Source organism: Malaclemys terrapin, chromosome 5 (assembly GCF_027887155.1).
Source record: "Malaclemys terrapin pileata isolate rMalTer1 chromosome 5, rMalTer1.hap1, whole genome shotgun sequence".
NCBI lineage: Eukaryota > Metazoa > Chordata > Testudines > Emydidae > Malaclemys > Malaclemys terrapin.
Genome location: NC_071509.1, coordinates 15,882,052 through 15,905,046, shown reverse-complemented (window position 1 = coordinate 15,905,046; position 22,995 = coordinate 15,882,052). Strand labels below are relative to the sequence as shown.

Here is a 22,995-nt window from a genome sequence, read left to right as displayed (position 1 = left end):
CTCTTTGAAAATATTCAGACAAGATAGGGCTTCCTCTGGAGATTGTCAGTAGGGGATCCTGAAATAAATTTGACAATTTTCATAATCTCTTCTTTGCAACTTCTTTTTCTATCATACATGTACTTTTTCTGTGATCTAAACCAGTGGTTCTCAACCAGGGGTACGGAGCCACCTGGGAGGGCCATGAGCAGGCTTCCGAGGGTCCGCCAGGCAGGGCCAGCAATAGATTCTCTGGGCCCAGGGCAGAAAGCCAAAGCCCCACTGTATAGGGTTGAAGTCTGGGGATCTGAGCCCCACCACTCAGGGCTGAAGGTGAAGCCTAAGATATGTAGCTTCATGGGGGAGGCCTGTAGCATGGGGCTTTGGGCAGTTGCCCTACTTCCTACTCCTAATGCCAGCCCTGGCTTTTATATGCAGAAAAACAGTTGTTTTGACACAGGTGGGCCGTGGAGTTTTTATAGCATGTTGGGGGGGCCTCAGAAAGAAAAAGGTTGAGAACCTCTGGTCTACGTTATACAAGTAATATAAGCCAACAAGAGGGGAGGGGGCAGTAAAGCTTGCATTGGATGTGTGGGTCAAGAGACACAAAGGGGCCAGAGATGGTGCCCAGATTCTAGGCTGGAATGACAGGGAGGTTGGTGGGATGATCAATGGTGACAAAGTAGGGAGGGCTGGGAGGAAAGTACCAGTTACTTCAGAGAAAGGTGCAAGGATCTCTATAATAGAAAATTGTGGAATAACCTATGCATGAAGGAAGTGTCTCTAACCTCTGTAACACTGGTCTCCAATTTTTGAGAAGTCGTCTGCTTCAGAGATAAAATGTGTTATTTATTATGTATTTTGATGTGTTGAATTCAAATATGACAATTAAAACAACTGATTGGCTACTGTTTCTAAGATATTTAAGTTTTTACATTTTATGTCTATGTATATTGTGTAGATAGTAGAGTTTTAATCATAAATTGTAAACCTAGCTCTTTTCATGTGTTTATGTTTGCTTTACATGATAATATTTCACCTGTCCTGTTTATGTAGCACTTTAAAAATCAACAAAAGGGTTCTATAAATAAAATTTATAATGAAACAAAAGGCAAAAAGCTATTATGTACATAGTTTAGTCATATTCAGTGTCTACTCAGCACTTCTTGGCTTGTCTCTTGTATTCATTAAATGGAGCATCTCTTGTCACTGTCCAGCAATAGTCTGCAAGCACTGATGGGCTCCATTTGCTTTGATAGCATTTCTCCATTGTTGCAATGTCCCGGTGAAATCGCTAGCCGTGCTCGTCGCTCACTGCTCCACAGTTCGGTGGAAAAAAATCTAGATGAGAGTGCAAAAAATGTATCTTTAGTGACATGTTGCAACCAAGGCTTTTGTATGCCTTGAGGAGGTTTTCCACCAACAACCTGTAGTTGTCTGCCTTGTTGTTTCCGAGAAAATTTATTGCCACTAACTGGAAGGCTTTCCATGCGGTCTTTTCCTTGCCACGCAGTGCATGGTCAAATGCATCATCTTGAAGAAGTTCATGAATCTGAGGATCAACAAAGACATCTTCCTTTATCTTAGCTTCACTTAACCTTGGAAATTTTCCACAGAGGTACTTGAAAGCTGCTTGTGTTTTGTCAATGGCCTTGACAAAGTTCTTCATCAGACCCAGCTTGATGTGTAAGGGTGGTAACAAAATCTTCCTTGATTCAACAAGTGGTGGATGCTGAACACTTTTCCTCCCAGGCTCCAATGACTGTTGGAGTGGCCAATCTTTCTTGATGTAGTGGGAATCTCTTGCACGACTATCCCATTCGCAGAGAAAACAGCAGTACTTTGTGTATCCAGTCTGCAGACCAAGCAAGAGAACAACAACCTTCAAATCGCCACAAAGCTGCCACTGATGTTGGTCATAGTTTATGCACCTCAAAAGGTTGTTTCATGTTGTCATAGGTTTCCTTCCTATGGACTGCATGACCAACTGGAATTGATGGCAAAACATTGCCATTATGCAGTAAAACAGCTTTAAGACTCGTCTTCGATGAATCAATGAACAGTCTCCACTCATCTGGATCGTGAATGATGTTGAGGGCTGCCATCACACCATCGATGTTGCTGCAGGCTACAAGATCACCTTCCATGAAGAAGAATGGGACAAGATCCTTTTGACGGTCACGGAACATGGAAACCCTAACATCACCTGCCAGGAGATTCCACTGCTGTAGTCTGGAGCCCAACAGCTCTGCCTTACTCTTGGGTAGTTCCAAATCCCTGACAAGGTCATTCAGTTCACCTTGTGTTATGAGGTGTGGTTCAGAGGAGGAGGATGGGAGAAAATGTGGGTCCTGTGACATTGATGGTTCAGGACCAGAAGTTTCATCCTCTTCCTCTTCCTCTTCCTTGTCTGACTCAAGTGAGAATGATTCTGGTGCATCAGGAACCGGCAGTCCTTCTCTGTAGGGTACTGGGCGTATAGCTGATGGAATGTTTGGATAATGCACAGTCCACTTTTTCTTCTTTGACACACCTTTCCCAACTGGAGGCACCATGCAGAAGTAACAATTGCTGGTATGATCTGTTGGCTCTCTCCAAATCATTGGCACTGCAAAAGGCATAGATTTCCTTTTCCTGTTCAACCACTGGCGAAGATTTGTTGCACAAGTGTTGCAGCATATGTGTGGGGCCCACCTCTTGTCCTGATCTCCAATTTTGCAGCCAAAATAAAGGTGATAGGCTTTCTTAACCATAGTGGTTATACTGCGCTTTTGTGATGCAAAAGTCACTTCACCACAAACATAGCAGAAGTTATCTGCACTGTTCACACAAGTACGAGGCATCTCTGCTCACTTTGGCTAAACAGAAATGTGTCCCTTTGCAAAATCAAACACTGATAAATAAGAGAGCACGACACTGTATGATTTCTAGAGCTGATCTAGGGCAATTTGTTCAGCAGAGTGATGTAAGCTGAGTTATGATTGCATCATCCATGACTTCTAGGAATAACATGATACAATTCATATCATGTATGACGCAATACCAGCTTCAGATTGCATCATTCATTGTTTTGCCTAAAAAGCAAGTATTGTCCAAACCCAGTCATAGATTTATTCATAGATCCAGTCAAAGATGTATTTTAGTCATTTCTGGTTTAAATTGAGATCCCTTCCCTTTATAACTCACTTATCCTCCGCCATTCCCAAGTCAAGGGTCGTATATACTGACCCAATAGCATATCTTGAAAACTAGAGCCAATCAACAATTTTAAGCATCATTTTCGTTCTCAGTGATCCAGAATTAGTAAAGTTTGACTACATTTATTTCAGAAGCATTTTGGCTGTAGAGCAGTGTAATTAGTGGCTGATTTATGTTGTGAGGATTTATAGCCCTTACATAAGTCATCCTACCCAGTGTAACCAGGGATAGTCTCATTATCGTTATAAAAGTCTAATCCTGTTCTCAATCCTGCTAAATTCTTAATCTCAATGATAACTTAATTTAGAACTCAGTAAGGTATATGAGTAAGTCAAATGATGCCTTTCAATGTGTATTACTTTGCCTTTGTCAGCAGTGAATTTCATCTGCCGTTGTGCAATTAGTTTTGCCAATTCCCTCACAGTCTTTAATCTCAGTTCTGTCATCTGCACATTTTGCCGCCTCCTCGTTCATCCCTCTTTCCAAGATCATTAAAAATATCTTTAGATTAGTCCAAGGATAGATCCTTTGGACTTGCAGCTATATTTACACAAAAAGAATGTGCATCTCCATTGTTATGTTGTTAGAAAACATCCACATCTTTACTGAAGATAAACTCAAATTTACTGTAATGTCTAATAATATAGAATGGTACAACAACGAAAACCAAAATATTGTTATACACCTCTTAAACATACTTCTAACAAGTAATTTGTAAAATCTTTATAGTGTTTAAAAAAAAAGGCAATTATGCCACAATGAAACAGTTAAGGGTCCGTGAAACTTTCTAAAAAGCTCAGAGATTTCTGTCCAAAGATACTCATGCTGAGTTACACTTCCATATTTATTACTGTGTGTGACATACCGGTATATTGTTTGTATGTGAATATTCTTTCTGTCGAGCAACTCTGGAAAGTCAGAAAAGGCAGCAAATCTTAGCATAAATCTCTCTTGATTGTTCTTGATTTCTCAGAAATCTAATATAGAGGAGCCCTGCTGTGTTGAACTTTGCCACAGTGAATTCCCTAGGATCGTAAACTTTTCCTCAAGTTCTACTACCTTTCAGTCTATCCCACCAAATCATAATCGCTTTGTAATGAGATACTGTTAGAGTGAGGAATCATTGGCAACATAGACTCCTTGTCCAAGGAGTAATGGACAAATTACTCCTTAATCAAGTTTTACCATCTGTTCCATTCCCATTTAAGACTGCAAGAGGAACATATTTTACAATCACATCAGTAAAAAAATTAAATGATTGGAGTACACAGTATGGATTATACATATTCATTTAAACAGTATAACATGTAATGGTGATGTTTTCTCCTTGCTCTGGGCATTTATGAAGGAGAACAGTTAATTTCTGACACAATACATTTGGAGTTATTTTGATGCATTAAGTACATGAGAGACTTTTTTCTCTCTCTAGGTTTCATTGGATGTACATCTTTGTATCAGAGCATCCTGGCGGGATCCTGGAAGCAAAGCTTAGCTTGTTCTACAACATGTGGAGGATTAAAAGATATCAGAGACATTAAAAACTGACAACTGTAATTTTAATATGCCAGGTAAATGGAGCTATTTTGTATCACTTTCTAAAGTTGTTAACAGTTATGCCATCACCATGATTTACAGAAAAAGGACCTGCGGTAGCTATTTAGAGGGAAAACAATGATTTTTCCTGCAAACTCATGCCCTGGTAAATTACAATAAAGACTGTTAGAGCAGCAATTAAATGAAAAAAAATCCAGTGGCATCATTAAAGTGTGCAGTTAGGGGAAAACTTTGTGATAAATATGGCAAGTAAATCCTTTCCCTTCCATTCTCTCTTTCCACTGTTTCTTCCCCTCCAGGCTTTTAAAAAATTGTTTCAATATTTTAATTGCTATACAACATATACAAAATCTCTTTGCTGCTGTCTTTGAGTTCAAAACAAATTACTACCTGCAGCAATAATGTACAGCAGATTTATCTCTTCACAGTTACATTTGATCAGGAGAGCATCACTAGAACCAGTCTAAGACCAGTTGTTCTACTTTCCATGAAGGTTCTCTTTTCTGATCAAAAAGATTGGGCCAGATTCTGAACTTGGTTACTTTGGTGTAGGTTGATTGAAGTCAGGTGAAACTAAGATCCAGATTCATATTATTGTAGCAACTAGGAGCCCTAGTCAAAATTACGACCCCCATTGTGCTAGGTGCTGTACAAACAGTCTAGTCTGCTGTCTGTTAATTACCAATTCTGCTTAAGTGTTTAGTTATAACAGATTTAATGCCGCCTTTGTAGTGTTATAAGGGACTGACATCAACCATTTGCAAGGGGGGTGCTCTTCTGATGGTTTTAGGAGGCACTGACTCTAGAATGACTGACTCAGTCATATAAAGAATAGAAGTGGCAGGCTTAGCAGAACAAGACAAAATACATTAGAGAGAGAGAGATTTGTGGCAACCATGAAAACCTGTAATAGAAATGGAAAAGTGGAAAGACAATCAAACCAAAATATACAGAAGCTGATTGCTGGATCATTTCTACAATTTTTTTCTTACTGAAGACTGATTTTAAAGGATGCTCAATATGAGCTATTTTCAATATCTTATGGACCTACTTTTGGCTAGTACCTTTCCCCTCAATATACATAAGTACTTTTCTTGGGCAGTTTGTTTGTTTGTTTGTTTGTTTGTTTTTTGGAAGAGAGGTGCCACAGGGGCTTATGCTTTTAGCTTAGAGAAGGCAAGTTAGAATAAGTGAGTCCTGTGCTTGGCAAAGTCTGTGATGGTCCTTAGATCTTGTAGGAGTTTGTTCCACAGTCTCAGACGATCCCCGAGAAAACTGTCTCCTGTGTAGACAAACTTTATCCTTATGATAGAAAATTTCACTGTGTCATAGGAGTGGCATTGTCAACCACGGTCTTCATCCCAGAACAAAACCCTTTCAAACATCCCTTTCAAAACGAAATCTCCTGAGCCCAATTATTCAATTATTTTCTTTCTGTAAATCACCTTTATGTTTCAGTCTGGGTCCCACAGACCCCCACCAGTGGAGGCTTCCTGACTATTTGAAGTGTTCGGAGGTTTGGCTTGTTAGTAGTCTGAGGAGAGATGGATTAGTGGGCAGAATACAGATGAGGTGGTTAAAAGTTCATGATAAATACATTTTATCATTTTGTTCTATAATTTATAACATGGATCATGGATATAACCACTGTTTTTTTGGTGGGGGGGGACATGTATATACACCTGGGGTATCTATAGATGTGGGCTGTTTATGTATGGGTTCTGTAGTAAAAAAGAATTGAACAGTTGTAACTGTCTCTTAGTGGTAGCTGACATTTTGCTGATATAGTAATGAATCAGCCTAGGGTCTCCTGTTTGGAAGTAGATAGCCTGATATAGGAAATGCATCCCACAACTGGAATGAATGGAAAAATCAGAAACTTTCAAAATCTTAAAAAGTTCAATTTTTTTTTTTTTAAGAAACTTGTTTTATTTAACAGTGGTTTAACTGTATAACCTTGTTTATTTTGCTGAAATGAAGATTTTCTTCTAGTGAAGAAATCAAACTTCTTCCTTCCTCGATTTTGTATTTAGGAGGTGATAACATTTGGGCCATAGCTGTTCTTTACTGTGTCTCTTGGGAGTTCAAACTCTGGAATGAAACCAGAGCTGCAGCTGTGGCAGTAACCGTGAGGCTTTTCTAATGAGAAACATCTTGCTGTTTTTTCCCCTTCAGGGTAAACTTGTGCTCTACACACAAAAATAAAGAATCCAAATCATGGTTAGGCCACAATCTACTGAAATCTTTCATTTGGATCAAAGAATGTATCCTTAAATTGGACTTAATGACAACTTTTTTGTGTGTGGGGGGGGGATGCTGGGCTATGAATATTACGTTTGTATGTTGAGATGCCTCTTGTAGAAGAATCTCATCTTTCGTCTATTCTGTGTGTTAATCCCCAAACCATGAAATGTTGTTTTTAAAAAACAGTATTCTATACAAATACATCCTCTTCTTATACAAATTGTAGCTATTTAAATAAGTTGATTTATTGGGGAAAAAAGTTTAAATTCTTCAGATTTAGCTTTGCGATAAAAAATTGGTTAATTTTCCACAGAGTTTGAAAATCACATACTGTTTCATTAATTCCAATACATCCATTGATGGGTTAATTTTGTGTATTTGGAATTCTAGACATAATTTTACTTTGGCAGCTGTATTTACTCTAGTAGGCTAATTGCTGGGAATCCCAGTTGTTAAGATGAGTTTATGATGTGTTAGCAAAAACTAAAAAAAAAAAAAAAAACCCAACAACAGACAACTACACACTTTGTTTTCAGGACAAAATTTATATTTACTTGCATTTTTTTTTCAGTGATGTTGAACTATTAGAACACAGAAGAATTCACTTAAAAGAATATTGTTTTGTTATAAAATACTACTTTTTAACATTTCTTTTGTACTACAATTTACTTAATATTTCTGTCTATAATACAGCTAAATGCAGTGAACTAGGTAAACCTAAGGTAATAGTCTATTTTTGTGGGTTCTTATATTGCCCTCATCACCATATTATCTGAACACCTTCCAGAACAGCATTAAGCAACATGACTAACATTTGTGATCATTCTCTCTCACGTCTTATCTTATACCACAAACCTAAATTCTGATATTAGGGGCTCAATCTTTTAGGCAAAGGCATAAAAATAGCAAGTGGCTGGAAGATGAAGTTAGAAACATTCAAAGTGGAAATAAGATGCAACTTTTTAACCATGTTAATCTGACTTATTTTTCCAGTTCTACAGACATCAAGAAGGCTCAGGTGTTTAATGCCTATTCTGTTTGTCTTCACTAAAAAGGTAAATTGTGACCAGATATTTAACACAATTATTATTAACATCAAGGGGAAAGGAAAGCAAGCCAAAATAGAGAAAGAACAGGTTAAAGAATATTTAGATAAATTAGATGTATTCAAGTCAGCATGGCCTGATGAAATGCACCCTATGGTACTTAAAGAAGCAGCTGAAACGATCTCAGATCCATAAATGATTACCTTTGAGAATTCATGGAGGATAGGTGAGGTCCCAGAGGACTGAGCAAACATAGTACCTATCTTTAGAAAGGGGAACGCAAAGGACCTGGGGAATTATATATCAGTCGATACCTGGAAAGATACTGGAACAAATTATTAAACAATCAGTTTTTAAGCTCCGACCTAGAGGATAATAGGGTTATAAAGAATAACTAACATGAATTTGCCAAGAAAAGTCATGCCAAACCAACCTAATTTCCTTCTTTGATGGGGTTACTGGCCTAGTGGATAAGGGGAAGCTGTAGAGGTGATATCTTAATTTTTAGTTAGGCTTTTGACACTGTTCCATGTGATATTTTCATATGCAAACTAGGGAAACATGGTCTAGATGAAATTACTAAAAGGTAGATGCACACAACTGATCGAAAGATCATACTAAAAGAGTAGTTATTAATGGTTTGCTGTCAAACTGAGAGGATGTGTCTAGTGGGATCCCACGGGGCTTTGGTACTAGTCAATATTTTTATGACTTGAATGATGGAGTCGAGATTATGCATATAAAATTTGTGGATGATACCAAGCTAGGAGATGTTGCAAGCACTCTGGAGGCCAGGATTAGAATTCAAAATAACCCTGACCAATTGGAAAAGAGATCTGAAATCAACAAGATGAAAATCAATAAAGACAAATGCAAAGTACTACAGTTGGGAAAGAAAAATCAAACTCACAACTACAAACTGTCTAGGCAGTAGTACTGCTGAAAAAGGATCTGGGAGCTATAGTGGATCACAAATTGAATACGAGTCAACAATGTGATGCAGTTACTAAAAAGGCTGAAAACATTGTGGAGTGTACTAATGGGAATGTCTTAAAACAAGGGAGATAATTGTCCTGCTTTACCCAGCACTGGTGAGGGCTCCACTGTAGTAATGTGTTCAGTTATAGGTGCCACACTTTAGGAAAGATGTGGACAAATTGAAAAAAGCAACACACATGTTAAGTTTTAGAAAATCTGGCCTATGAGGAAAGGCTAAAACACCTGGTCATGTTTATTCTTAAGGAAAGAAGATTGTGGAGGCACCTGATTAGCCTTTACCTATATTAAGGCCCGTTATAAAGAGGACAGTGACCAGTTGTTCTCCATGTCCACTGAAGATTGGACAACAAGTAATCAGATTAATCTGCAGGAAGAAGAGTTGGGTTAGGTATTAGGAAAAACTATATGGATAGTTAAGCATTGGAATAAGCTTCTAAGTCAGATTGTGGAATCTCCATCATTGCGGGCTTTAAGAACAGGTTAGAGCAGTGGCCAGACGACGATCCACGGAGGACCGTGGCGGCGGAAGAGCATCCACCGAAATGCCGTCGACAAGCGGCAATGTCAATAGGTGTCGCCGCCAACAAGCAGCGTCATCCAGAGGCGTCACTGCTGAAATGTCTCTGTCGACGCCTCTGGATGACGCTGCTTGTCGGCAGCATTTTGGCGGATGCTCATCCATCGGCCAGTACGCAGGCGCACTTAGACTTAGACTTAGCCATGGCGCCTGCAGGCACCGCGTTGGGGACCCCTGGGTTAGAGAAACAGCCTTCAGGGATGGTCTAGGTGTACTTCGTCCTGCCTCAGTGCAGCGGGCTGGACTAGCTGACCTCTAAAGGTCCTTTCCACCCGCACATTTCTATGATTCTGTGAACATACGTCAGTGAGGCTATAAACAAGTTCAGATATAAATCTAAGCAAAGGGAGCAGTCTCTTGAAATGTACAGTCACATTTTGGAAGCAGTTTGGTGTAGCAGTTTTTACATGGGACCATAAGTCAGAAATTCTAGGTTTTATTAGCTGATATACCCTTGATTAGCAAGACATACTAGAATTTATTATCAAAAGATGGACATGCAACTGATTGCTTAATTAGCACAGACAATTATAACTTCATTAGCAAATCATGCATGCAATTTTAGGCTTTGGCCTATATTTAATCAAGATTTATGTATGCATAAACTGTCTCTAGGTACTTATATTGCCCCCATTACTCAATCTAATGCATTTATCCTCACAACATGCTTCTGAGATAGGGAAGTACTAACATCTTAATTTTACTCAAGTTATTGAGGTTGAGTATTCTGTAAAGTTCAATGAACCTGGAGCTAAGGCCCAAAGATTAAAGGCTACATTCCCAAAGGTGTTTAGGCACCTAATGGGACTTTCAAAAGCATTTAAGCAGGTTAAATGACCACTTCCCATAAAAATCAATTAAATCAACCTGTTTAGGCACTTTTGAAAATTCACCTAGGCACCTAGCTGCATCTTCAGGTACCTAAATACCTTTGAGAATCTGGCCCTAAATCTGTGATGGAAGACTGATGTTTGATTCTCTGATCTAAGACCCAGGCTGAAACCCTAACCACTGTACCATCTTTCCACTCTACTGCTCTTTAAAACATTGGATTACTCCCCAAGAAGGGGAGTGGGGTTTTCGTTTCCTTGTCTACAAAGCTAAGTCTTTTAGAAACCGTGTTAGAGAAGGTCAGGCCTAGTAGCTGGAGCTTGGGATGGGGGGTCAGAACCAGAATCAGGAGCCCAATGTGCTTTTGGAACAAGGCTGGACCAGGAGCAGGACTGGAGCAAGAGCAAAGCTGGAGCCGGCTAGGGCTTGTGGAGTCTGTTACCACTAACAAGCATGGGACAATTCCAGACCAGGAAGTGATGTTCAGCAGACTGAGCTGCTGTTTCTTCTGTGAGGCTTATATACCTGCCCTGAGAGTCACCAGACCAGCTCTTGACTTGTGGATTGGCTAGAGTGTAGCCTAGGAATGACACATCAACACATGTGGCTTAATCAGGCTCTAGTTGCTTTTAAGAACAGCTTATCACCTTACAAGGCCTGCCAATGTGTGTGGGTTTGTTTTGTTTTTTTTGGTCTGAAAAGATGTGGGTGGGTTGACTATAATATCTTCCCCAACCAGGTGGAAAGGAAGGGTTAACATTCTAATTAAATAATGGATTTATTAGATGCCATAGAAATCTTAGTCTGCTTTGAAGAACACAAAAACAGCAAACACATGTCCAACTTTGAAAATCTGGTCCTACCTTAGGAGTCTTATAGCAAATATTCTGATTTTCTAGGAACTAGATTTGAGAGGAAACAAGTGATTCTTCGCTCCTCTACTTTCTTGCTTTCCACCCACTCTTTTGCCTCTCTTTCTTGCTTTTTAAATAGTTTATTGTACGAGAAAATGGAAACTAAAAATGTCATCTTCTGTTTCTGAATTTATGTGAGTCAGATTAAATTAAATGTAAACCTACTCATATGTGATGAGTTGAAAGAGACTGAGATTATAAAGAGGAAAACTGCCTCAGAATAAAAGGGTGAATACTTCAAGGACCCCAAATAATTAGGAGAGAGCAAAGCTGATTATTTCATGCTATCACATTAACTCATGTCAACATTCTAATTTAATGACAACTTGCAAGAGATGTCACACATCAATGTGAATTACTGTGTCAGCGGAACAAAATTTCTAACCTGAATAATGGATCATGTTGTGTCACCTCACCAACGTATCTGTTCCAGAATCTACAGATATAATACTGGTTTCAGAGTAGCAGCCATGTTAGTCTGTATCCGCAAAAAGAACAGGAGTACTTGTGGCACCGTAGAGACTAACAAATTTATTATACTATATATATATAATACTGTGTGTATGAAATAAACTCTATTAACATTGTAAAGACAAAATCAAGCACGTATCTCTGAGTTATCTGCTGCAGCAGTATGAGTGCCATTAGGTTTCCCCCTCACCCACCCACTTCCTCAGACACATTGGTTAATATTGACAAATGGAAATAATGGCTATATGTCAGTATCTACTCATGAGACCTCAGCAGAAGAATTTATAGCTGAAAACAACATTGAGTTTACAGCAGTGCCCTAATAAACTTTTCATGCACCGGAATATCATGCCAGGATTTTAGACATAGAGGATACAAACAGCAGATGCTGAAGTACTTAAATTAAAATCATAGCGTAGATCTTCAGCAGATGAATACAAAGTATCTAGAGGGATTTTAGAAGTAAAAAATAATTTCCTTCTCTATTTATATCAAATTTTTCTTGTTTCTATTTCAAAGCCCGCAGTTATGATCCCAATTACCATTACTAGGAGTTCACACTATCTTGCTATGTTCCTTCATGCAAGGATTTTTTTTTAACTGACAGCCTTTTCTACTTTTCCCTTTGCTAAATATAAACTACTGGCATTATACCAGTATTTTAATATACATTTTCTACCGAGAATACATATAATGATGACTTGCACAAAATAGCATGGCTAACATGGGAGATATGCTTACATCAACTCTAGAAAATTAATCTGTTTCTAGAGATTTTCCAGATGCCACAATGATTTCTGATATCATTAGAAGTTTCTCCAATGCCCGTTAGTCAGAATATATAAATTAGAGCAGATGGGATTTTAAAATTGTTTCCCCTTAGTGTTTTCTCTGAAAGTTACAGAACACCTCACCCATTCTTTTAGGGTAAGTACAGTAGTTAATATGCCTCCCATCTGCCTCATTAGTGTAGCCTGGCATGTGATTTACAAGATTCAAAACGAATATTCCATATTAGTCCCATCTCATAAAAAATGTATTTAAAGTAAAAAATACATGTTCTTCCTTTATAATTGATAATTAAACTCATATTTTACTTTGTTTAATCTTCTAACATTTCCTAGATATCAGTCAGTTTGGCATATCTAATTTTTCCATGTTTTAAAACAAATCCTTTCATTCAGTTTTTTAAGTCTTCCAGATTTGGAGGCTCTATTAATCTTGCTGTCATTCTTTTCCTAACATGGGGCCAAATTGCCTCCCATCTGCAAAGGGAGAAAAATAGTTGAAACTCAGAATTTTCAAGGTTAAGTGTTTACTATTGCTTTGCCATTTGTAAATAACATGGCTATCCCATACTCGTGACAATCAAACCTTTGGACCGCACAACTCCTTTGAAGAGGGAAATCTAATTCTCATTTTAAAACACTCAATAATCTGAATTATATTAAAGAAATTGCCACTTGATACCAGTAACCTTGCAAACTATCACCCAGTTTCCAACCATCGAAGCAAATTAAATGAGAAGCTAGCTAAAAATACTCTTCAACACCACCATCTACATCCAACAGCCTGGATCTCTCCTAATCAGGTTTCAGACCAGGGCAAGATACAGAGAGGGCACCTGTTCTTTGGTGTCCACAATGGAAGTGCATCCTGCTGGAACTGTCTGTCCCATTCAGAGGAATTGATCATCAAATACCTGTTCTGCCTTCAAGAGGCTGCAGGAATGAACAGAAATGCACTTAAATGGTTCAGGAGCAGGTCCTTCCTCTCAGACTGAACCCACAGAGTTGTAATGAGTAAACTGTTCCTCCACCCCTACTGCATTCAGAATTAAATTTCAAACCCAGCTCTTTGAGTTATCCTCCAATAGTACATACATCAGCTCACTCACACATTTTATATTTTAAAAAATTATTTATCTCCGTAGAAGGAAGAGAGAGATCGAGAGATCGCCATTATGTCTTTATAGTGTGAGGCACTCAGATGGTATGGCTTTGGGCGCTAAGGTTTGAAACTAGGCAGATAATTATTTTATAAAATCTTGTAAGAAGTGACTACTGGAATTGTACCAAACATCAACAACAGATGTTAAAATATCCATCCATTCTTTTGTATATTGTCTAACACAGAGCCTATCTGGTGGTGCTGGGTGCCCTTAATTCAGTCTTCACTAGAACTTGAGGGTGCCTTATACCTCACACGGTCTGACCCTTAAATTATGAGCTCTTTGGGGCAAAGACCTTGTATTTGTAAAGTACCATGTACATCTAAAGCACTTCAGAAATAAAGGTAACTAATACTAATAAAAACTTCATGATGTAATTTACATGGTCAGGCTTGCTATGCGCTGGATTCTGTAGCAGGAGACGGGCAGCTGCTATAATAGATAAGGGATCCTGGGCAGACACTTTGCTGGGTAAATTCTACAAGTTGTTCTAACTTGCAATGATACCGGTCAGAGACAGAGATTTAATAGCATACTCTCATGTTTCCCATTACCACTAACTTCTATTTGTTTGTCTATCTTCAGAATGTTAGCTCTTTGGGACAGGGACTTTTAACTTTTTGCCTGTCTGGAAAGAACCTAATACATAATAGGCAAAACCACAGACAAATAACAAACTGTATCTTTCACTCCGTTCATCATGTAACTAGTTTGTAGTGGTTCTACATTACAAATTCACATGCAGACTCCCAGTCACATAATGGGCCAAAACCTCTTCTAACTTGTGCCCCCATAGAATTCTACTGAAATCTCAGCAAAGTAAATGTATGAGTTACAGTAACAGTGTTGAATATTGCGTACCTATGCATCAATATAATATTGCCCCCATCTCTTTAGGTAGCTGCAGTTGCAGAGCCTAACCATCTCTAGCCCCTCCAACTTTAAATGTATGGCAGACAGCCTGATTGCACACAGTCAAAAAAAAGAGAGGATGGAGTTCCAGATTCCTGGCTCCCTTAAAGATGCACAACCTTCTGCTCTGCAGAATTATTATATTTGATTGATCCCTTGTATGCCTATAAACCATATTGGTACTTCAAATTTTTGCCAGCTATTTTGGAAACTGCAAAGCTGCCTAATACTTTTCTTCTGCTTATCCCAGTTCAAGGTATATCCCAAGGTATTTGCAGATGATGGGAAGCTGCTTGGTACCCACAGAGTGGTTGGCAATGAGTGGTTCATTCAGATTCACCCTGGCAGTCTGACTCCCAAAAACTGATGGTGTTGCCAAAGTGCCTGGCAAAGGAAGTATGTAAATAATTCCAAACTATGCAGTTACATCTGTGATATTGGGCTCAGCTTAGTGACACAACATACCTACTTTTACGTACAAATTACTTTGCAGAGTCACACGTGGATTTAGCACACTATTATTTTCACAGATGTAAGTGGCACGTTAATTAACTTTATTATGATGGGGAAAAAATCATATCAAGCACAACCATTTCCATATAAGTAGCACTGAATGCAGCTTCCTGTACTTGATGGGCGATCTTGGAAGGGCGACTTGGTTGTACAGACAAGGAAATGTGTATTTTTATGTAACGCTATTTGTATAACTATTGGAATAGCTATTCGCGTAGAAACATTGATGTTGCTGCTGGGGTTTCTGTACAGCTTGAAGAATCAATACATTTTGAAATTATTCTGCTGTTTGTGTCCTGGTATTTCTGACACTTCCCTAGGGGAGTAATAGGGAAAAAGTCACGGTGCTTCCATACTTAGTCTAATCCACTGAAAGCTGTTTAGCCAAAAGAAATGCCAAAGTCAGTTTTCAGATATTTTAAAGACATTGGCCTCTGGATTGGAACAACAAGGAAAGCAAATGCTTGACCCAGTTTTCTACATAGCCAAAGGGACGGCTCCAGGGTTTTGGCTGCCCCAAGCAGCCCAAAAAAAAAAAAAAAAAAAAGCCACGATCGCGATCTGCGGTGGCAATTTGGCGGGAGGTCCTTCGCTCCCAGGTGGAGTGAGGGACCGTCCGCCGAATTGCTGCTGAACACCTGGACGTGCCTCCCCTCTCCGGAGCGGCCGCCCCAAGCACCTGCTTGAGAAGCTGGTGCCTGGAGCCGGCCCTGGCCAAAGTGAAAAGTAGGACATGCTGAGAGAAGACTGAGTTCAATTGGTAGTGACTAGCAAGGCCTCTTATAAGGAGACAGGATTCTTCAGGAATTCTTGAAAAAAAGGAAAAATAGTTTTTCACATCATGTCACATTACATTGTGCCATAGATAAGTTGATTTTCCTGGTGGTTTTTTCCCCCCTACAAAATGTGTTAAGAAGAATTAGAAAATTGTTTGCCATTTAGGTTACTTTATCTTAAAAAAAAAACAAAAAAGCAAAGGGCTTGGTCCTACATTCCACGTATACACAAAACCCAGATTTATTTTAGTTGCAGTTTTGAGTGCTCACTATCCCTGAAAACTAGGCTATTTATTTGGTTGACAAATTTCAGGTATTTTAGGCACTCAGGCATTTTCATACTGCTCTACAGTCATCTAAATACTAGAGGTGTGCCAATTACATACAAGAGATTTTGGTACCTATTATAGTCCACACGGCTAACTAGGGCGGGGGTTGAGGAAGAGGGTAGTGGGAATCATCACTGAAGTCTCTTTATCCAGTCTTTGTGCCTATCCAACCTTAGCAGTTATTAAATATTAATACTTTTTTGTTTCTAGTTATTCTTTTCATTCAAGGATCTCAAAGTGCTTTCCAAACATTTAGAAAGACAAGGTGGGTGAGGTACACTTTCGAGCCACACAGAGCTCTTCTTCAGGTCTGGGAAAGGTATTCCAAGGGTCACAACTAAATGCAAGATGGAACATATTGTTTAGCATAAGTACTTGGTACATGTTCTAATGGATCATTCAAGGTAGAGTGACCCATTAATACCTCTTCAGTCATAGGACAAAAAGGAGGATTAGAGGGTTAGATTGTTGTAATAAGTCATAAATCCAGTGTCTCTGTTCAGTCCATGATTTTTAGTGTCTATCAGAGTTATGTGCTAACTACTTACGCTAAACAATCTGTTCCATCTTGCATGTAGCTGTGACGCTTGGAATACCTTTCCTAGGCCTGGTCTACACTGGGGGAGGGGGAGGGGGAGAATCGATCTAAGTTACACAACTTCAGCTATGTGAATAACGTAGCTGAAGTCGACGTACTTAGATCGACTTACCGTGGTGTCTTCACCACGGTGAGTCGACTGCTGCTGCGCCCCCGTTGACTCCGCCTGCACCTCTCACCGAGATGGAGTACAGGAGTCGACGGGGGAGCACTCGGGGATCCACTGATCCAGCAGGTAGTGTAGACATATCCTTAGAATTAAAGAAGAGCTCTTTGTGGCTTGAAAGTTTCTCTCTCACCAACAGAAGTTGGTCCAATAAAGATATTACCTCATCCACCTTGTCTTTCTAATATCCTGGGACCAAGATGCCTACAACTGAATTCCAAACATTTGTTAGTTAAGCTTCAAACATGCATGTTAGGGATATAAGTGGTAGGGACTACATTGCCCAACCACTAAAATGCAATGACCTCTAAAATGAAATGCAATAGTAGTTTAACAGTGTGTCCACCAGGTTAGGTCAGGAAGTAAAAAATAATATCCTCTTTAATTGAATCTGAAGGAGGAACTCAGAGGTAGAATATTATCTAAATTACAGTTTGGCCAGGACAACTGATATATAATGTGTCTACTATGCAGAAAAGTGATATGGAATCTTTACTGACAAACGAAGTCAGGATCTCAGTTTTACATGTCATGTGAAAGACAGCAGGCCAGATTCTGACCAGTTACGTTGCTGTAATCCTCGGGCACCTCTACTAAAATAACTATATTTATATCACCGTAACTGAATATAGAATCTAGTCCAGCACCAGACAGGCACATTGATTCAGAAATCACTCAGAAGTAAGAACTACTTGGTAAGTTATCAGAACTCATTCCTGCAGCACTGGAAGCTTAATTTGGAATTTAAATTAACATCAGTTTCTAATTGCAATATATATAACTCACAGAGAAAATACAATTAATCATAAACTACTTCGGTAAATTCAGTTTTTATCACTACTAGGCAATGCCATCTTAAAATCAAAGTCAAAATTGTCAGTATTTTGTACTATTGGTGCTTAAGAAATATGTAATAATACAATAATGAGAGAGACAAGATAAGCAAGGTAATATCTTTTACTGGACCAGCTTCTGTTGGTGGAAGGTATATGGTAGTCCAGTAAAAGATATTACCTTGCCTACCTTATCTCTCTCTTCCTTGGACCAACATGATTACAGCTACACTGAAAGTACAATAACAACAGTTACAAGGAATTATGCAGCCTATTGCTTTAATGGATAGTCCACTTTTTCTTCCATTTCAGAATTAAACATTGTTTTTTCAAAAAACAAAAAAAAACTGGCAATAAATGCCTGGCATAAATCATTACTTAGAAAATATGACTTCTTCTTTCGCAGTCCCCTGAGTTTTGTTGGGAAGCAAAGAGCAGTTAGAAAAATTTCTCCAATAATTTTTTTCTGAAGAAGCGCAAATTGTTTTAGCTTGAGATGCTAGACTAAGATTAGAAACAATATTTAGTTTCTGTTACACAACACTGTAGTTGCTCCTCTTCTTTACCACTTCTAAGACCTTCTTATGCTTTTGAATATATGGCATATCACAGTTCCTCCACTGTCTTATTCAACTTGTCTCTCTGTTCAGAATTAACAAATGCTCTAACTTTTCTCAATGTATATTGGATCATTTTCATATCCAAGTAAAGCAGTGATGACAAAAATATATATGTATGCAGTATCTGAACCTAAACTCCCAACAAGAACCTCCCACGTACAAAATTAATGGACTTTGTCTGATGCCTGAAGTTTTTTTTCTTTTTCTTTTTTTTAATATTCGCATATGCTCCAGGACTTTGTTTAGTCCAGTTTTAATGTCTTAAATGATGTGACTACCATTGGCAGACTATTCCAATCTAAAACATCCAATGGGATATTGTTACCAGTCCTCTCAATTTTTATGAATATCAATATGAAAGAAGCTGATGTTACAGCATGTTAAGATGCCCTGGTCATCCAGTCCCATGAAAATACCTATGGGGGATGCTGGTGTGAAGAAAATTTCCTCAAGGATTTCCTCATGAGGTTTTCCACAAACCATTCTGAGGGGATGGAATTTATGTCCACAGAATGGGCTATGGTTCCCCTCTCCCCACACACCTTCCACTGAGGACAAAGTAGTTTGAGATCCTCCTGAAGCATAATCCTAGAAAATTATGTCTCTGTTAAACTCTCTGATCTCCTTGGCAAGTCAGGCCCCCTTTGCAAGTCATCCTCTGGTAATGAGAATCCCCAAAATCACTCTTGAAGGGACATTCCTTGGTGTGGAGAGGGCTTAAGAGAAATGTAATATAGACTACAGCTGAACTACCTTTTCTGAGTAATCTCCATAGAGCTAGCGAGGAAAAATGTGTGGTCCCCCTGTTACTGGCCCAACCTTCCCCACTCCAGGTTCACCCTCTATTCTGTATTGATTTTGATTCTTAAACAGGTACAGGAGGGTCAGTATACAGTGGTGCATAAAACCCCTTTTGTGCATGGATTAGATCTGTATCCAGATCCTGAGCCTATGAAAGAGCCAATTAATTTTCCACGGTGCATTATTATTTCAGGTCTGAAACCGATTTGAGTTTTTTTAATATTGATCCCTCTCTTCTATAATACTATTTAAGCCTGGCTTTAAAAAGTGACGGCAACAAACTTAATTAGCCTGTAAAGCAAGAGATGTTCAACAGTGAAATGTGTTGTGGTAATGAGTGGATTAGCAATATAGATTAGCTTTGGTAGTCTTGTGGAGTGGTGCCAAAGAGATAAAGGACTGGCATATTTTAATAAATAGCATATTTCGTGTATAAGTGGTATTATCTAATGCCTACTTATCCCTGCAAAAAGGTTCACTAGCAAAAAGGAGGTACAACATGTAACACCAGAGGCTTACTCCATTTCAACAAAGAAGTTTTTAGAAGACGAAACAGAAGTTTTCTACAAAAATACCTTAACTTCAGCAACTTTTCGCTGTGTGAATGATCTTACTGTTGTTTTCTGCCCTGTTATCTCTCACCACAAACTCATTTTGAATTATCTTTTTTCCCCCAGACTATTTTGTAGAGTATTATCTCTGATGCACCTCATGAAACGACGTTCCTGCCTTAGATTCAACTAGTGAACTTACAAACATCTGAGGATTAGAAAGAAGGAAAATCCATTAGCAAGATGAGAATGTGAGAAAAGGGTGGAGGGAAAAAGCTGAACAAGGAAAACTAAGCTTTAAAAAAATGTAAAATGATGCAGATGAAAAGCCAAACAATTACCCTCTTTAACTGGCTCAGTGAATGCGAAAGCTACTATAGTGGAATAAAACAAATAAAATAAAAAGAATAAATTTTCCTTATACCATGCTGTTTGCCAAGTGCAACCTAGAAATTATGGACATGAAATAATGTATTAATCTTTAGATCATGTTTACATTATGTGGATGTATGCTATTTTGAGTATCCTGTCAAATTATTTTAATTAAATTTCAATGCAAAACACTCTGAATTCTGTCCAAATCTTTTTTTCTTCAGTGAACTGTGCAAAACACATCGCTTCTAGTCTTTCAAACACAGCAAATTAAAAAATATGGCGATAGCGTCCCATTGGTCTTCACTCAGCTCTGTAAGCTTTAGCCTTCATCTTTGGAGCCATCTAAATGTTCTGTTCATTTCAGAGTTTTTCTAGGTCATCACAACAATAACGCAGGATCTCCTTTTCATGTGATGTGCTTCTTAGAAGGCTCTAGTACTACACCACTATTTTTCATACAAAAATATTCTGCTGCGTACTTCACTCCTATTGAGGTTTTACTGTTTAACTCAGACTGAAGGACTCCGATTGAATGTAAACCTTTTGGCATTGTTGAGTATCCATAGTAGTATGTGTATCCATGGTAACTACAAGAGAAGGTATGGGTGTATAAATGCTCTTAAGTAGTTCAGATTGATATTTCTATTGGAAGATGAGAAATGCTAGATATTTATAGGCTTATTAAAACAGCTTGTGCATATTCAAGGATGCACACACATTCTTTAGCAGCAAACTGGATGATGTTATTGTAAATATTTAATAGGTGACAATAGTTCAGGAATATGGATAAAAGCCAAGGGGATTTCTCATTCTATTGCTTTGGATGTTAGCAAGCAAACAAACCTAAGAAATGGCAGATCTAATTTAATCCCTGCTTCCTTATTTTCATCATATAATAAGTGTCATCATCACTATTTATGTCATTCCTCCTGTTGCTTCTTACATAAGGGGTACAACTATGCCCTCCATTTCATAGGTTCAGCTTACTTTGATCAAAGTAGAGTTTGCACCCTTTAATGTGATCTGCAGCCAGGTAACTGGTGATCTGCAGCCAGGTAAATGTGTTCACACATTTTTTTCCATATTGTATAAATTGATAGTTGAAACACTTACTAAACACGATATTGGCTATTCTTACAAAGCTATCCTGGATATTTTAAGCTATTTTCTTGTTTTGTTGCTATTTTAGGTTTGTAAAAATAACCCAATGGTTTTAGAATTAAAATTATGACTAGAGTTAAAATGTTTCTTACAGCAAAGTCACAAATTATCCACACATCATTTGATTATGTATTTTCCAACACTGACCTTGCAAAACCTTGGGTGGACAGCAGGAACTGCAACATTGCTGCTCTCCACCACCATTGAATGAGCAGAAGCTGTGAATGGTCACATGTAAGCTAAAACACTAGGCATAGTCCTGTATTGAAATAAACCTTAAACTCCTTGTGTGCCTACTCTCTTGCTCTCAAGAACTCAGGGTAAAAAGAGGGCTGGATATGGATGGAAGATAGGTATGCTGGAGGGAGACATCAGTTTAAGAAACAAAATACTTTTCTGATGCAGAAGAGGAAAGAAAAAAACAAGAAAATATATACAGGCAAAAGGATTTCTAAATGGAAGATTTTTTCCAAAGATTTCCATGAGGCTTCAGCTGCTCTTTAACTGGGCATAAAAATTGAAGAAGGAATGCAAGCATAGGTTCTGATCCCACAGAAATTTTCTTCTCCAGCTGCTGACTTACAGAAATTTGGCACACGTGGCTTTCCAGCCATGAATAGTAAACCCTAGTCTTGAGTAGAAATCCACAATTTTCTGCAACTATGGATTGCTGAATTAAGCATTGTGAGAGAGACCCTTTCACAAAGCTAGAAAGTCTGATTGTGTCTAGCCCAATTATTATTCAAGGGAATAAGACACAGGGACTCTATAGTCAGCAGTTTCCTAACAACCGAATGCTGGATGAGTTTTCCTCTGATTGACCAAACGTCGGTTGCCAGCGTGATGCTGTGTATAAGAAAGATGTATCATTGTTGCTACCACTGTTATACAATTACAACAAATCATGTACAAAATATGTCATATAAGGTGTCGATGGAAAAGTTATGATTTGCTAAGTATGATTATCCTGTGCATATGCATGTATCATCATTGTATCTGAAATTATGAATATTGGCTATATGCTTGTATCTTACACATGTGTTGTATTCCTGGGTGACACTCCCGCCCCCCACCCCCCCGCCAAGTAGATTTACATCCAGGCTAGACAGTTATGTGCTGATGTCCCATTAAGAACACTTCACTCTAACAATGGACCATTGAAGAAACTCATCCCACCCAGCAGTGTTCCCTCTATTTTTTTCCATCCATGTGCGGAATGAATTTTGTTACATGCACCAATATCGAAGTAATGTGCGGATGTGCACCCCCAGTAGCAACAAAAAACCTAGATATAATGTATATTTTTAAAAGTTACCATAGGGATAATTACTCCAGCCAGGACAGGTTAGGCATTTTAGAATTCGCTACTCAAAGAATTAAATTTAAGCATAAGAGAGAAATAAAATTATGAAATTGCAGGAAGTACCAAGAAGTAACAACAATAATACAAGTATGTGTTGGGAGGTGAGGGTGAAAGAGAGTGTGTGTGTGTGTCTGTGTGTGTGTGAGTCAGAGACTGCGTGTATGTGTTTGTCAGAGACAGAGACAGTTTGTGTGTGTGCTGGCTGCTGGGGAAGTCTATGAGAGACCGTGTGC

At 38.6% G+C, this 22,995-nt stretch overlaps 1 protein-coding gene across 4 annotated transcripts in view; it reads left to right on the top strand.

Moving 5' to 3' along the window:
• The window catches only part of LOC128838685 (spondin-2-like), a 115,428-nt gene that overhangs the window by 75,039 nt on the left and 17,394 nt on the right, over positions 1–22,995 (top strand). For all 4 annotated transcript variants that reach the window (XM_054031076.1, XM_054031077.1, XM_054031079.1 and 1 more), the window contains one exon: positions 4,607–4,745. The gene's annotated coding sequence lies outside the window, so the exon portion shown is untranslated. The remainder of the gene's footprint in view (positions 1–4,606; positions 4,746–22,995) is intronic.